Source organism: Lactuca virosa, chromosome 5 (assembly GCF_052849685.1).
Source record: "Lactuca virosa cultivar CGN04683 chromosome 5, Lactuca_virosa_CGN04683_v6, whole genome shotgun sequence".
In the NCBI taxonomy this organism is placed as follows: Eukaryota; Viridiplantae; Streptophyta; class Magnoliopsida; order Asterales; family Asteraceae; genus Lactuca; species Lactuca virosa.
Genome location: NC_136430.1, coordinates 248,341,954 through 248,360,329, shown reverse-complemented (window position 1 = coordinate 248,360,329; position 18,376 = coordinate 248,341,954). Strand labels below are relative to the sequence as shown.

Here is an 18,376-nt window from a genome sequence, read left to right as displayed (position 1 = left end):
TTTAAGCTTAAGAATTTTAAGAGTTTCACAAGACTAGTATCTTAAATCAAGTTCAATTCTTGTTAGTGTCTCAAATGTTCCACATTCTCCATCAACTTCTAAGCCTCTCTTAGAGGATACAAAGTCTACAAAGGTTGTTAAACTCTAATTCTTTTATGGTGTTTGTTTTCTCTCCAAACATTGCAAGAAGATCCATGGTTGGTTATAACTAGTTTATAATTATTCAAAAATACTCAAGTCTTTCGTTGCTAAAATTTTATTTTTTTGAAACTAATTTATGATACTCTTGAACTATTCAAAGTTTCAGACTTATGCATAATCATTTAAACATAACCACAACTACTGGTTTTATTAATAAATATGACAAAGTAGTATATGTCGTCCCTCATGGTGGATTTGATGGGTCTACACACATTAGTGTGTACAAGATCCAATAATCCTTTGTTTCCATTACATGTCCATGTGAATGGAGACTAAGTCGTCTTGATAATATACAAGATTCGCATACAGCAGTTAACTCAAAGTAGAATGATACTAAGTCCGGTCCAATTGGAGCTTGGTGATGCGAGTCTCATTTATATGTCCAAGGTGATTATGCCACAAGCACGATCATATCTAAACTATTAGAGGTATTAATACTCAAGTCATCACTGTTATTATTAGAAACACAAACTACAATTTCATAAATGTGAATTGCAAGAAGAAGTTTTAAACATAAAACAACCATCTTTATAAACTAGAATTGTCACCTTTCTATTATCAAATGAAAATTGATATTCGTGTTTACACATAAGATGAAATTTGGTTTCTAGACATCTTCGAAGAGTAATAGCAAATAACTATATTTATCCTAACTTCACCACTAAGCATAAGCTCGAAATCCTCAATCCTCAACACATGCGACACTTGTCCATTCCAATGATTAGGCTTAGCTCTTGATTTCCTATAGATCCTACAATTCCATACAAATATGAATACCACATCATGCATCAAGGAACCACAAATTGGATGTAATCAGAGTTTGAATAACCAATTACTTTATGTAGAGTAAAAAATTTGACTTTACCATCCCCAAGTATTTAGGGAAATCTTCGTTTCTTATGATATTTGTCATTGTATTAATTGAAACTGGCCTCTTTTGAATCATGGTTGTGTGGAATATAGGACACACAAATTACATTCCTTCATAATAGTAAGTTATGGATGAAATCGTTCCTTTCCATTTAGGATTCGAATGTTTCCTCTTCATTTAAAGATCATTCAAAAAGGCGATAACCGAAATTGGATAAGAAATCTATTTCCTTTCCACTTTCCTCGGTTTGGAAAACTTTTATGAATCCTATCGATTTCTTCTTTATACTATTCATATTATAAATCAATTTGAAACTATCGTAAGAACTAATGAAAGATCCAAGCACAATATCTATAACAAGACTCTTGTCAAGGGTAAAATTAAGATTCTCAAGTTTGTCTATATAGCTTTCATTGATTACATACAAAACTCTCTTCTTCAATTTGAATGCACTTAGGAACTTTTGGTAATATTCAAATCACTCTTGTCTTGAATTTTGGTGAAACATTTCACTCAATTGAAAATTCATTTCATGTGTCCACATGTTCACAAAAATCCTTTTGGAACATCGAGGATATAGACATAATGATGCAAGATAGCTTTTTGGCAAATCCACATGTTTGTAGGAATAACAACATCTTCCAAGTTGACGCATTATTGATTTTAGAGATATGCTTATTATGGACATCTTTCCCAATATCAAAATTAAGAAAGATCCCATAACAAATGAGCCATTCCTGATAGAGAACAAAGATAAGCTATAATTAGAAAGTATGTGAGGAGGTGGGAGAGGATTCTGTTTAACCTAAGAGAAAAAGTTTAAAGAATTCGATTTAATCCTTAATTATTATTCCAAATTTTAAATTAAGGCTAGGATCCAAAAATACGATTTGTATACGAAGAGGGATGTTGTAGTCATATCACAAAACTATTTTAGGCAGGTAAAGCATTTTTACCAATTTCAATCACAATGAAACTCCTAGATCTTTTGAGATTCATTGAACTATCAATGGCATGTTAATCTCGGATTATGCTCTTCAATTTGTGACTGGGATGCTAAGGATCACAAACAAGATGTGAATAACCATGCAAACCCGTGTGACATCCTCGAGGTCGTTAATGATCTCACATTGATTTTCCGGTTAACTACATACGCTCCATCAACAACCTTAAATATGAGTATGTGTCATCATTTCATCTTTGTAGTCCCACATTAGTATGCCAGTTATCCTCACATGCTCCACTAACGGATTGTAAAGAAGTGGTGTGCATTTTCATGGATTAGCATAAAATTTCACATTTTTCCTAAAGTAACTAGAGTGTGATTTTGTAGAAGGCTCTAGTACTTTATACATTATACTTTTAATGTGATTAATGTCATTTCAAACCCGTTTGGCTAACGATCATCCACCACACAAATAAGCGGTGGGTGAAAGGAACACCCATTCAACGATCATTTTATAGGTCGTTTCCTTATACATATCTTATAGTGTTGCTTCGTGAATGAGTCTCACTATTGATTTGACTGACTTTTACTTACACATATAGTAATATACTATTATACATATGTAGAAGGTGTATTTTAAAACTTTTCAAAACTTAAGGTTTAAATTTAATTATCCGAATTAACATTTAATTAATTAATCTTTTAAACCAATTTTAAATTTAATATTTATCTTTTAATTAGACCATTAATTAAATATACATTAAATTCCACTAAGGATTTTTTTCTTTATCTAGTTCCTCAAAATTCGAATTAGGGTTCTAAAATTATTTAGCGTTATTTGGTTTGGATTTTATCAGATAAAAAAGCAGATATTGACTAATAATTGACCTATTAATCGAATTAGGCAAGCAGATCTAGAAAAATGATTTTTTTAAAAGATGCGGCACGCTTAGGCACGACGTATCCTTCAATAATTTTTTTTTTGTTTTTTTTAGGTTTCATCTTTTATGCACTAGTAATTGAAAAGACATGGCTCTGATACCACTATTGAGATTTTTGGGTTACAATAACATTGTACATGCGGAATTCCACTTAACATTTATGAGTACATGCAACCTAAATGGATCTATGACTTTTCACAATTAATAGTAATATACTTATGAAACAAAAACTTGTATCCTACTATAATCAAAATTACTAGTAAGGAAACATACCTTTAATATAAGCAAATATGTTAAACTCTTGAGATATTCAGTGTCCATGGAAAGAAAGCGCCAAAAGTATCCACGCCTCTAATGCTTCACACTCAAAACCTCAGAACACTAGAAAAACAAGAGAAAGGAGAAAGGAAGAGATTTTCGTTCTCCACCTTCTACGTATGAAAAGTCACGAAAATATGATGCCCAAGGGTATTATTTATAGTTTATGTAACTTGCAGATAAATTCATATTTGAATAATTAAATAATAGATTTAATCTTCAATTCAAATCCTTTCCTTATCTGCTACGAGGATGCTTCTAGAAATCCTAAAAACGCTTGCAAAACCGTCCATTTCTGGGTAGGTTCTAGAATTTTTTTTCTTTTGTTTTAAACAATTACAATTCACCCATTGCGCCTTTAATTAGTTCTAGTTAATAAGGAATTAATTTCAGTATAATTCTGATTATCAATTAATTAATTTCGAATATCTCTAATTAATTCATAATTAATTATTAACTATTTTTAATTAATTTATTAATCACATAATAAATTAATAAATCATTTTATCTCTCTTCTAAAGTTATTTCAAGTTATTTCTAGCTTTTGAGGGCAACCCAAAAATGACTTTACTTTTATTCCATAAATTTTTATTAATTTAGTAGTGACCTTAATCAATTTAGTTATGACCTTGGACACTTATTATAAAAGTTTATATATGTCGTTACTCAGCCCAAATAATATAGTAAATATTATACCCCATCGTTACTCTACTCAACTAATAATATATAATTATTATACTAAGCTGTCACTCTGTTTAAATAATAATAGATAATTATTACACTATGTAGTTACTCTGCTCAAATAATGATTATTGTACCCTATCATTACTTTGCTTGTATAATATAAATAAGTATTATACGGGTTGACACCCCCATCTATGGTTGCTAGCTACAACCTTGACGGAAGAGTCACGCGAGTGATAATTATCTAATCATTACAACATCCGATGAAGCGTTGTGAGGGACATTTCAGCACATCATTAGTTTGATTATGAGGAACTCATTGTAACCTTGATTTTCATGCCTTAATAAAACACTTAAATAAGTTAAAAAAACTTATACATAGTACCACTTTTGGAATAAAAGTACACCACAAATTATATAAGTCGAGACAATACGGTAAAACCCTACTTTTGGATTAAGAATTCATCACTAATTATATAAGTTAAAACAATACTTATATCACTATCTTCAGATAAATAATATACAAGTAAGATACGTTAAAAACGCTTATAAAACAAATACTTGATACATTTGGTATAAAACGTTAAAACCTATGAACTCACCAACATTATGTTGACATTTTCAAAACCATATGTATTCCTAGGAAACCAAAAGATGGAAGCTTACACTCCCTAAAGCCAAGGCGTGAAGATTTCAATCACCTATAGATCAATGTTGTCTCATTATTTAGTATTATAGTGTTTAAAACACCATATTATTGTAACTTTGAATATTTTTGTAATTTTCTTTTTCTGTAATAAAACATTCTCTTTTATGTTATATTTTTGTAGTGTTCAATGTATGTTCAATAAATATGATCCATGAAGACGGCGCACAGCCTGGTGTTTTAGCCTCCGGTCGCGGGCGTGACACTCTTTGTCTTCACTTGTATATTCTACTTCCACATTATACTTGGTGTATGCGAATACTTCCAATGGCAATGAAGCTTGAGTTTTGTACGCTTCACCTCTTCTTGTGGCTTTGGCTTCTCTGAAGTTTGTAATTCCTCTTCCATCATTCTTTCTAATTTTTCAAGCTCATTAGAATCTTCATCTCCATCTAGTGCTTGTGTCACTTCGTGATCTTCATGCATCTCCCCTTCTACACCATCCATTAAGAATGCATCATTACTTGCTCATGAGTTTTTCGAATCTTGATCAACTCTAAATGTTATTTCTTCATTCCTCACTCGTAGTGTAAGTTTGGAGTTTTGGATCTCTGATATGTTGTGAACGGTGCTTAGAAAGGTCTCCTTAATATTAAAGGAACATCTTTGTCTTTCTTTATATCTAAAACCACAAAATTAATTGGAAAAACAAATTTCCAAATTTTCACCAGTAAATCTTCTATGATTCCACGAGGGTAAGTGATAGATATACTTTCCATATGGATGGCTATTCTAGTGGTCTTCAACCATGATAAATTAAGCTTTTGGTAGAACGAATATGGCATTAAATTTATGCTAGCTCCCGAATCGGCTAGTGTATTCATTTTAGTTGAATTGCCAACTTCACAAGAAATTTTCAAACTTCCTGGATCCCTCACTTTAGTTGGGGATGTCTTGCATGATCATTGTTGAACATTGCTCATTAAGAATTATCTTAGAAGTCTTCTCCAATTCTCTACGATTGCTTATTAAATATTTGATGAATTTCATGTATCTCGGCATTTGGGCTATAGATTTAATGAAAAGCATGTTGATTGAAAGAGATTTTATTTGCTTCCTAAATTTCTTATACTCCTGATCTAATAGGTCCATCTTTACTCGGCTTGGGTATGGAAGAGGTGGCTGATTTGGCTTAACAGGGGGATCTATCAAAATTTTCTCTAGTGGCCACTGTTGGAAAATTGGTGTTAACCAATTTATAAAAATGGGTTTTCCCCCAATTTTTTAACACGTCCAAAATGGATTTATATGAATGAGAAATTAACCCTTAAAGTAAGGGTGTTGGAAGAAGTAAATAAAAGAGTTTAATGGTTAGGAGAAAGAAAAGAAAAGTTCAGGGACCTTTCTTGCAAATATTTTTTTCCTTTGTGAGTGAAATTGTAATTAATATTACAATATAATTACATATTAACACACATTAATTTTGTGATTAATAATGGTGTTTAAATGGGAGGTTATAGAATGTGTAGTATAAATACTACGATTCTACAACCATTTGAGAACACCGAAAGAATGTAAGAAAACTCTCTTCTTCCCCACTTCATCTTCTTCTTTTTCTAGCTACATTGAAGATATAATCCAGGCCTATTGACGGTTTGGGTGGTCTAGAAGAACCACTTCAAACTGTTGTATCCTGGGAAACAAACACCCAGTAACGGGCGAATTTGTTTTAAGGACAATGTGTTAAACACATGCCTCAGTTTTTCTATTTTCTTGTTTGTTTTCGTACATTACCGGAATATTATTCCTACAATCTTAAAACAAATTCATTTTACGAAAACGAAAAAAAAAAACAGACAATTTTTGTTTAAAATTTTCCTGTTACGTAACTAATAATTGTTTATTCTTTTGTGTGTGTTCGCTTTTGGATTGTTGAAAAGTAATTTCTACATCTTTAGTCAAGTTTTCTGTGACATCCCCAATTTTCACGGCCAGAAAAGACCGATTTTGTTTATGCTTTATAAAAATCAGAGTACCTTTTTTTAATAAAAGTGTTGCGGAATTTGTCCACAGAAAAACATGATAATTACGTTATCAAAGCACTTCCGAAGAAATGTATTTTTTTTATTCATTTTAAAACATTGGGATGTCATCGTCAATACAGGAACATAAGCATAAACAGAACTTACATTTATTTACACTAGTGATCTACATCTCTTTTAAATCTCTCGGTGTAAAGTAGCTTCGTATCGACACCTGTGATACAAATAAGCTAGAGTGGGTCAGGTTGGGAAACCTGGTGAGTACATAGGGTTTTCAACCCACAATAATATAATTATTATATTTAAACATCAAACAATCAACCCAATTACCCATTCCCATTATCTTCTTAAGGATTTACCCTAAGGATCAGCTATTTCTCATTCATTCATTCCTAAGGATTATCCTAAGGAATATGTACGAAGTCCATTGTTTTCAATGACACAGCTGTCAAGCACAGCTGCTAGTTCTATCACTTAGGCGCAGCTGCCAGAATTGGAACATTTTCTATGAGGCGCTTCTGCCGGTATTGACCTGTAAACGCTACTGTCATGGTCATAAGGCTCCCTATTAGGCGCAGCTGCCGATTCTGTCCTTAGAGCGCAGCTGCTAGGACGTTTACCGTAGATCTAAAACATCTACGGATTGTGGCGCAGCTTCCAGTGCTCATCTATAGGGTACTAGGTCCATTGCTGCCAATGTTTACCTATAGGGAACTAGGTCCATACTACTAATGTTCCTCTATTTCATCTTTTATCCCTCATCATTCATCTACCCATGTTTTACCCAACATATTTTGTAGATATAAAATACTTTATACAGTTTACATCATTTAAAACATGTATAAAAATCTTTCACCAGCATAGACAGCAAGTATTCAGACAATATGCACACATAGCACGTAATTTATATTAAAATACTTCATATCTATGTGTATGATGAAAGAGACTATGCACTCACCTGATTAGGTGGTGACTCGGCACTCGGACATCACTTCGTTACTCTTAAAACAATTTCCTCGACAAAACCTAGTATCAATATCACTAGGGTTTAGTCTGACGTAAACCGCGACTAATTAATAGTCTAGCTATTATTATTATTATTATATAAGAGTTAAATAACACTCAATATAACTCATAATAATAGCCCAAATAATTATTTTAAGGACTTAATAACATTACTATAATTATGTAAAAGTTATAGTAAAAATTGCGTAGGCGTAGCTCACTTACAGCGGGTTTTTCTCAAAATCGGGCTTCGCTGGAGCAGCGTTTCCGAGCCGAAAGGCTCTTTTCTCGGGACTCCGGGAGCCTCGGGGCTTCCTTCGGATGCTAGGGGGTTTACCTAGACTTTAGGGGGGCTTAGGGAGCTTAGAGAGAGAGTGTAGAGAGAGAAAGTGAAGTTGGGAAGGTGTGAAGAATGAGGGAGCCCGACACCTCTATTTATAGGCTGGAAAACAGCTCTACTCGTCGAGTAGGCCCTCCTACTCGTCGAGTCCATGCCAGGTGTCACTCTCTGGTAGCTTGCCTTGGGGAGAAAGCCTTGGCCCTTATTCAGCCATGTCACCCCTTTTGCAGCAACACCCTGCCGACTTCTAAACCCCGTAACTTTCGCATACGAGCTCCGTTTTGGACGTTCGTTTTTTTTTTCCACGCGTAGGTAAAAACAAGATCTACAACTTTCACTTAGACTCCGTCGGCTAATTCTCGACTAATCTTAAATTTAACAGTAGGAGGAGTTTAGACTGTTAAATGACCGCGAAGAATTCGTACCTCCTTCATACGGACTCCGTTTTCGTCTGTATTTTTACCGTTGAGTTCCTATTAATGAGATATTCAACTCTCATTTAGGTCGCATAAGCCAAAAACCGCTCGAACTTAAATTCGAGTTTCGGGTCGTGCACTGCTAAGCCGAATCTTAGAAAAATCATAACTTCCTCATACGAAGTCATATTTGGGCGTTCTTTTTTTTGTATGTTCTCGGTTTAACGTATACTACAACTTTTGTTTATATCACTAAGGCTAAAAAGTCATCTATCTTAAATTCGCTATTTACGTCTCCCGGTGCCGTGCCGGTTTTGCCGAAAAACTTCGACGGACCATAACTTCTTCGTTATAACTCGGATTTCGGCGTTCTTTATATGTACGGAACCCTTGAGACATATTCTACAACTTGGTTAAGATTATTTATTCTAAATAATCTTTTGTCGAAAAGTCATTTTCGACCCCTATTATCTCTAAATTGACTAGCCCGGATATACGAGCGTTACATTTTCTACATTATATTGTTGAATTCACTATTTGAGCATTGCTATTGTCACAACATAATAGTTATATGCAAGGTTAATCCACAGTAGATACTTCGTGAGTTTGTATACAAGATTTACTAAACAAATGGCATTCTTATGGTGATCATTACCTTACTGCAATTCTTGAGATTAAATATATATCAGTTTTGTGCTTGAATTGTTTGTGTTTATGTCAAAGTGGGGAAAAAAAGTTTCTCTGTTTTATGCACAACAGTTTTATTAATTTATGCAGTTTTATTAGTTTTCGCAGTTTAAATTCCTGCCTTAATTTTGGCAGTTTAAATTATGGTAGTAATAATAAGCATTGCAAATTACAATTCTTTCCCACTTGGTCCTATTGTATGTCAAGGTTAAGCAAACAAGGGGTATAAAGAATATATTAAAATAAAGAAGGCTTTCATCGAGGTTAAGGAAAAAAATGGATTCCATTGTTTTGTTCTTACTACCAAATGTAACTGTTGCTACACGTTTATATGTTGGTTAATTTCCAGAATTACAAAGGAAACAAAATAGCTACTTGTGTATTGTTTTCTGTGGTTAATCTTTTGCAGTTATATTTTTTTAGTTAGAAGAAAACTGTTTTTGCAATTTTCTACCGTTCTACTAATACTGCAATTGAATGTTCTATGGTTAAGATATGTTTCTGTTTAGAAAAGCACTAAAGTCATGGTATGTTGATAAGTTATGGTTTCCCCGGTCAATGTGGGGGTAGCTATCTTGTAAGCTAATTACCTTTTAAATAAGGTAACCGAAAGAAAACGAATATTACACCATACGGCTTATGGTCGGGTATAAAACCATCTTACAAATACATTCGAATGTGGGGGTGTCTCACAAAGGGCGTTATACCTATCCCAAAGGTTGTAAGGATTGGACACAAGACTGTTGGTTGCATCTTTATTGGTTATGCACAAAACAATAGTGCTTATTGTTTTCTTGTATACTAATGGAATCAACAAATGCATCATACTTTGAAAATGTGTTTCCATGTCTTGATAAATAAAAGACAAGTGCTCCAAAACAATTGGGCACAAAGAATCCTCTCATGAAGAAGAAATGGAGGAATAAATAGATCATGATGGAGTAAAATGGGACAAGTGAAAAATCATTTGGAGATGATTTATGCATGTATATGGTTGAAAGAGAGCCTCAAACTTTCAAAAAGGAATTCACTTCCTTTAACAGATCTCAATGAAAAGAGGCAATTAAAAGTGAAATGAATTCTATCTTGCCAAATCACACATGATAGCTAGTGGATATACCTCTAGTATGTAAACCACTAGGCTATAAATGGATTGTCAAGAGGCAAATGAAAGCAAATAGATCCAAAGAATATGAGAACCAGTTAGAACATAATGGTTTATTATTTCAATAGAAATATACACCGATTTCTTGTTTGAAAATTTAGAATCACATGATACTTCTATACTCCAAGAAGTTATTTCCATTAAATCCAGTAATATTGGTTGGAATTCTTCAAAACAAGATAAAAGTTTTAGTGAATATTAAGATATTCAATATGAAGTTGAAAGGACTATGAGTGTAAATATGAGTATTCTAAATTTGGAATCGTATGTTTGTTTCTTAGAAGATCATATTGGATTAAGTTGTAAAAAGTAATAATGGTTCTATTGGTTGAACTATTGAGTTTGAGAAATCACTGTGCTTTAGTGAATTTCCAAATGAGAAGTAAGAGCTGATGACATATTTGAAATATATGTTTGGATTACAAATATAAGAATTTCTTAGTTAATTTCATTTGTATGCTCTTATAATTATATGTGGTTGTAACTTCTCGAAATTTGGAAGTATATCATTTTGATATGAACTAAAACTTCTAAATATAGATTTAGAAGTATAAATCTACAAGGAACTACCAAACAGTTATCTTACCCGAGGGAAAACAACAAAATGTGTGAGTAGTAAAGTCATTATATGACTTAAAGCAAGTTTTGGAACAATAGTATCAAAATTTTGACTATGTCATTTCAACATGAATGAATGTGTTGAAATCGATCCATTTAAATGACACTTCAAAATGTTGTTCCATTTTGTGACATATTTAGGATCCTTGAGATAGGATGCCTTAAGAATTTTACATGTAGATAGTTAAAGCAAGAAATTGCATTGAAAAAATAAGATATTTGCAAGGAGACTCATGTACGGTATATTTATAATTACATCTGGCTAATGTTATTATCAATTCACAAATACATGTAGTGCATATGCTTATCGTATTATGTTGACATAATTATGCATATTCAATAGTGGTAACTATGGTATAGTAATAACCATATTGATAGTGGTCAACATTTTTTGGAAAATATAGGAGAACAAATTTGCAAGTTTAGCCAAGGTTGGAAAATGAACTAAAGGGCTTTGTAAGTTCTTGGGAGACGTCCCATGATGAGGCAATAACTCCTATATATGTACATGATAATGTAAATAATGGTGAGTCTAGAAATATTTGTCAAAGACATAACACCATTCAACAATGACTCTCAAGATGAATGACTACATAAAGTCAAAATCAGATTGCAGATCCGCTACGAAATGCTTGGAATGAGAGGTCGTTATGAGGAATGGTACAAAAACCCATAGATTAATAAGTTATTGCGAAGGAAAACCCAACCTAGTTGACTGGAGATCCCAACATCTAGGTTCAATGGGACAACCTACTTGCTTATAACATTTGTGAATCACTGTGGGGGTTAACCCCAACCCATTCCTAAAACAAACAGTGATGCATGTTAAGTTTATAGTCGTGGATGATAAATTGGAAATCATCACAAATTAGCTTTTAATGATTATTATAAAATCACCTATGTGAGAGAGAAGTGGGGTCGCTTCAAAAGGAATTGTATGGGCACATTCCTAAGAGCTTTTACAGAACCAGGCAAGTTTCCATGACCATAACGGACACATCAATGAGAACCTAACTAGGTCAGGGAGAATCATATGAGACACATATTGATTATTTACACAAACGGCAGAACAGTTCAAGGACATCGATTCTACTGGTCCTATAGTAAAATAAATATGTATCTTAAGGGAAGGTTCAAAGGGTAACACCTACCTATCCTATGCATGATTCAACTGTTGGATTTTATCTAGGTAGCTTGAAAATGCTTGATCAATTTTCAGTCATGTGGGGGATTGTTGGAAAATTGGTGTTAACCAATTTATAAAAATGAGTTTTCCCCCAATTTTTTAACACGTCCAAAATGGATTTATATGAATGAGAAATTAACCCTTAAAGTAAGGGTGTTGGAAGAAGTAAATAAAAGAGTTTAATGGTTAGGAGAAAGAAAAGAAAAGTTCAGGGACCTTTCTTGCAAATATTTTTTTCCTTTGTAACTGAAATTGTAATTAATATTACAATTTAATTACATATTAACACACATTAATTTTGTGATTAATAATGGTGTTTAAATGGGAGGTTATAGAATGTGTAGTATAAATACTACGATTCTACAACCATTTTAGTACACCAAAAGAATGTAAGAAAACTCTCTTCTTCCCCACTTCATCTTCTTCTTTTTCTAGCTATATTGAAGATATAATCCAGGCCTATTGAGGGTTTGGGTGGTCTAGAAGAACCACTTCAAACTGTTGTATCCTGGGAAACAAACACCCGGTAGCGGGCGAATTTGTTTTAAGGACAATGTGTTAAACACATGCCTCAGTTTTTCTATTTTCTTGTTTGTTTTCGTACATTACCGGAATATTATTCCTACAACTACGACGTGGCATCATGCCCACCACGTCGTGGTTGCTAGGTAGTTTCACCTTTTTATTTCTTTTGTTGTGTTTTGTCAAGCTATCAATCTTGATGCTTCTTATTGGATTCTAATAGCACTAAAGGTTCAGAATGATTTACTCCTTCAGTAGATATAGCCAAAACATGAGCTCTCGGGTTTGTTTAGGTATTTCTTGGAAGTGTTCCCGATAATCTCTCATCTAGAAGCTTCAAGAGTTGCCCAACTCACTTATCTATGTTAAGAATTGAAGCTTGTTGATTTTTGAGTGTGGCTTGTTGTTCTCTAATGGAAACCTCTGTGTCATTGTTTCGTTTCTTTGATGCCTCAGCAAAATGAGATAACATCAACTCAAAATTCGGTTTCTTTCTATAAGTAGATTTCTCTTTTTGATAGAACCCATGCCCTTGTTCTACATACTTTTATTCTTTTTCTCTTTTTTACTCTTCATAAGGCTTCTACTCTTTCTTCGGCTTCCTCCAATCTTCATCAAACCAATCACCACTCGAGTAACATACTTGTGCTTTTTGTTCCCATTCTCATCCAAGTTGCAATCTTTAGTCAAAAGTGGTATGCTACAATTATCGCACCCGACTTGAATTGCATGTATTGATTGACCCGTCTTAGTAATTCTTCGATCCATGGTGTCTAGTTTTCTGATTATAGAAGCCACATTATCACTAAATCCTTCTCCACTTGACTTTCCTCTTGTGACATCGTCTATTGGATTATGATACTCTCACGAGTGCTTAGCAAATTCCTTAATCAACTCCTTGTTTGTGGAAAAATTCTTCTTCGTTAGAGGTCCGTAGGAATCTAGAAGTTGCCTCATGCACACATTAATTCCATTGTAAAATGTTAAAATCTCTTGTTTAACATTTAAATCGTGTTGAGGGAAATTTCGTAGCATACCTTTATAGCGCTCCCATGCTTTGTATAATGACTCTTCATCTTGTTGTTGAAAGTTTAGGATATTCTTTTTCAGCATGGAAATCTTCGAGGGTGGGCTAAATTGTCGAATGAACTCCTCTCTAAGATTGGCTCATGTCGTGATCGTTCTCGGTGAAAGTGATTTCAACCAATATTTCACCGCTCCTTTGAGTGTAACTAGGAGTATTCGTAACATTACCACATCTCTCGTGACATTAGGGAAGTTGAAGTAGTCGACAATCTATAGCACTTCATCAATATGCTTGTAATTATCCTCGTGGTCCTTCTCGGAAAATTGTATATCTTTAAGCATGTTGAGGATGTGTCCCTTAAGCTCGAAATTTGATGAGGCTATAATTTTGGGTCGCACGAGACCATGTTTGTTATCTTCTCGCATCCTTCGATTGTACTCCTCCATGGTCATGGTCATAATGTCTGCCATGTTCGCTTCTGGTTTGTTTTCCTTCCATGATTTGGTTTATCTTTCGGTTTTGGGATCACAACCACTTTCTTTCTTATCCAGTTTCTTGAAAGGTGATATAACGTTGGAAGAAAAGCCTTTGTTGATCTTTGGTTTGCTTGCTTATCCTTTGGTATCAGTTTTGTATAAATCGAAACATTTCTGGCTTTTTTTCCTTCTTTTGTTTGTGAAACTTGGATTATGGATCGTTATAACCAGCAACTATCTTCGGGGATGATCCCCTGGTCATGAACTACTAAAACAAAACAAGAAAACATGCGTACAACGAACAAAAATGAAATAAAAAAACCAAACTTCATTTCCCACGTCGTGGCAATGAGAGTGCCATGTCGTGGTTCCTGTAAACACAAGAAAAAAATAATGTTTTGCAGATTTAACCCCACAAGAAGGATCTTTTAGCTAATGTCGGTTAATTTTTAGTAAAATTAAGTCGTTCCCCGGCAACGATGCCAAAAATTTGATGTGTCTTTGTATGTGCACTAGTTTTAATATTTATAAATCCTAACTAATTTAACCAGCTAAAACACAAATAGGCAATGTACATAGTCGCATAATAGTATAGTAAAAGTAAGTAGGGTGTCAAACTTAGGGAACAAAAATTTCAACAAGGAAATAACTGCTACTAATTAAACTAAAGAAATAATTATGAATTGGGGGGTTTTTTATCTGATTTTGTAAGTTCAGAAAAACTTAAATATCAACTAACTTTTAAGTAAAATTACTTAAACTAAAGCTGAATGAATTATTGTCTTCTTCGTGTAGGTCTCTTCGAATCCTTTATCTACAATCAAATTTTGTCCTTCTTAGGATTTCTAGGAAGGTTTTGGTTGCTCTTAGTTACAGGTAACAATAGCTCTCTCTCAAAATTTGTCCTAATATCTGTATTTATAAGTTGCCAAAATTACGTCGCCATGACGTGGTAGATGGCTCGCCACGATGTGGGAGCCACTTTTTCTATGTAAGCTCCAAGTTTTCCATGTAGATCAATGGAGAATCTTCTAGGCTAGACTTGTCACCATGTCGTGGCATGTATGTGACCACAACGTGGTAACCATTTTATGCCCGATTTTTCTTCTCTTGATGAATGCTTCCAAAACCCAAGTCTCCAGCATATCCAATTTGCTTCTTTTCCTTTGAAATGTATTTTTTGGCTACAAAATATATTTTACATGTAATAAGTACAAAATATCTTAATATATAACCAAAATGTAGCTAAATAGACTTAAATATTGCTCAGAATATATGACTAATTTTAGCAATATCAATATCCATTTGTTTTGATATCTATGGAGCTCTAGTTCATAGATTAAACATAACATGCTCAACATATGGTTTTATTGATTTATAAGTGAATGAAGTCAATCATATTCATTTGGGTGTGGCTATATGTTTCAAATTATTCACTCATTAAGCGTTGTTACCGATACCAAACTCTAAATAATTGAAGTAATGAATCCCATGTTGACATATATGTGTTACATGTCATATCTAAAAATAACATTTATGACTACCATGTTTCATATCATCGTTTGATATATCTCAAGTTATGACACTATGTTCATTCAGAAACCAACAAATATTCTCAGGTTAAAGGAAATAAATCATTGGAATAATATATCCAGGGCCGTCCTTACATTATTTATAACCAAGGTAGGGCTTAGGGCCCCCAATTCTAAATCCCCCCAAACCCAAGATATTTCAGCAAATGAAGATTCTTCCTTCTCCTTTCGTAATTTCGCATGCCACAAAAATCATCAGCCAAAATTGAAAGACTCGATTCTTACAAATAAGTGACTATTCTCCTTTCTTCTCATTCGTTGATTCTCGATTCTTGAAAATTGAGTCTGAAAATATCTTATGTTCTTGATTTCTTCTCTTTCTTTTTCTTTTTCTTCTTCTTCTTCTTCTTCTTCTCTATTCTCTGATTGATTGTGCTTTCTCTGAAAAATACCTTTGGCTTCTCGGTCTGATTCTTTCTCTGTCCTCTGATTCTCCATTGTTGATTGTTCAAAAAACTCAAAACTTCAAGGTTGTCAAGAAGACAAGAACGAAAACGGTATGTGCATGTGTTTCCACTTTTCAGTTTTGAGTAAATGAGTTTTCCATTACCTAATTATCTATTAGGGTTAATAATCGATTTTAGGATTTTTTTTTTAAAAAAAAATTATTCATCGTCCATTGATAATAGAATATAGAATCATGGTTGGAACGAATTTGAGTTTTCCATTATCTTCTATTCTCAAGGATGTCAAGAACTCAATGTGTCAAGCATGTAAAGCAGGTACTTCCAGTTTACTGTTTGTTCATTTGTAGTTGTCATGGTGGTTGTTATTATTAATCAAATAATCAACAATCATGTCTAAGAGAAAATACGAATCAAGGGCTTTAAAAAGGAAAAAGAAAATGTAACAAGCTTTTATAGAATCACAAAAATGACTGTTTTTAAAATTTTTAACTACAAACAAAAATGCCGTTAATGAACAAGAACAAACTAATCTTGATAATAATAATCATGAACAAACGAATATTGAAATTGATAATGAACAAACTAATATTGCAAATGATAACGAACAAACTAATAGTTAAAATGATAACGAACAAACTAATATTGAAAATGATAACGAACAAACTAATATTAAAAAGCATAACGAGCCTTTAAACATATATGATATAAGTAGATAGAATAATATTAATACTAATTTAAGAAATTTAATCGTAGAAAAAGGTTCTAAAATTTATAATTTTAACTCCGCCATTTATAAACTTTTTAGTTTATTATTGGCGATCTCGTGTCCGGATAAAGGAGGAATGTTTATAACATTAAGTACAGTAAATGCCAAAAAGTAGTTTATAAGTTAACTTTTTAAAAAGCTACTTAGGTTATGTTTGACACGCCACAACTAGCTGATAAGTTAGCTGACATTTCGAGCTTTTTTATGTTGTCATGTTTGGTAAGCCAAAAACTAGCTTATATGTTAGCTTTATTTTTAAAAACTACTTAGACTAGCTTTTTAGGAGTTTTTTAAAATTTTCCAAATATACCCCTTAATTAATTATAGAAACAAATTCATTTAAAATGCCCTTTTATGTTATTTTTATATATTTCAGCTAGTTTTATAAAACGTCATTTTTTTTCATCCAACTTTTCAGCTATCAGCTAGCTTTTCAGCTTGTACCCCAAACATAACCTTAGTGTAGCTTTTTAGGAGCTTTTTTCAAAATTTTCCAAATATACCCCTTAATTAATTATAGATACACATTCTTTTAAATGCCCTTTTATGTTATTTTATATATTTCAACTAACTTTTCAGCTAGTTTTATCAAATGTTATTTTTTATCAGCTCACTTTTTATTTAACAGCTAGGTTTTTAGCTATCAGCTAGCAGCTAGTTTTTCAGCCAGTACGCCAAACATAACCTTAGAGCCACCAAATTGGTTGAGCAGCTCCTATATCTATCCAAGATTCAATCAACAAAATATATACATGAAGTGAAACCTTGGAATTAGGTGGTTTTAATATTCACCCACAACGACTACATGTGGTTTTTGTTCTTACATTAGATACATCAAAACCATTAATGTCACCAAAAAAAACACATTAGTTGTACTTCATGAACGTGTAGATGGCCATGACAAACTATACACACTAGAAAATGAATCATATCTCTTGTATGGAAAATGAAAACATTTTTTTGAAGTTTTTTTTATGCATGCACTTAAATGTGAGCGACTTAATGCATTAAGCATTTTTTTTGGAAAAAAACATCGAAAAAATTAAAAAATCGCAGAAAACTCTAGGTTCGCAAAGGGTCCTCTCTCTCTCTCTCTCTCTCTCTCTTTCTCTTTCTATCTCCCTCTCTCTCTCTCTCTCTCTATATATATATATATATATATATATATATATATATATATATATATATATATATATAGTAGACGAATTCCTGCGCGTTGCGCGGCGCAAGTTAAAAATATATGTTTATAATGGTTATGTTATTGACATTAACTATGACATAATATATATATATATATATATATATATATATATAATCTCAACTATTTTGAACACTAATATTCATTGACATCAACCTACCTTCCTTATTAATACAATTAAATATATTTATCATTTTAGAACTATTTTTAACAATTGTTATGATTGATTAATTTAAATTTTTACTTATGCAATTATTTTCTAATTTCATTAATGATGTCCATTTAAAATACAATTTATTTGTAGCTAACGTTATGTAATTTA

The 18,376-nt window shown here is 32.8% G+C and overlaps 1 non-coding gene across 1 annotated transcript; it reads left to right on the top strand.

The window, feature by feature from the left end:
* The first annotated feature begins 13,594 nt into the window (after window positions 1-13,594).
* LOC145118101 (small nucleolar RNA R71) lies at window positions 13,595-13,701 on the top strand. The gene has a single exon (XR_013713083.1). It is a non-coding gene; the product is annotated as a small nucleolar RNA R71 (small nucleolar RNA).
* Window positions 13,702-18,376: the final 4,675 nt, after the last annotated feature.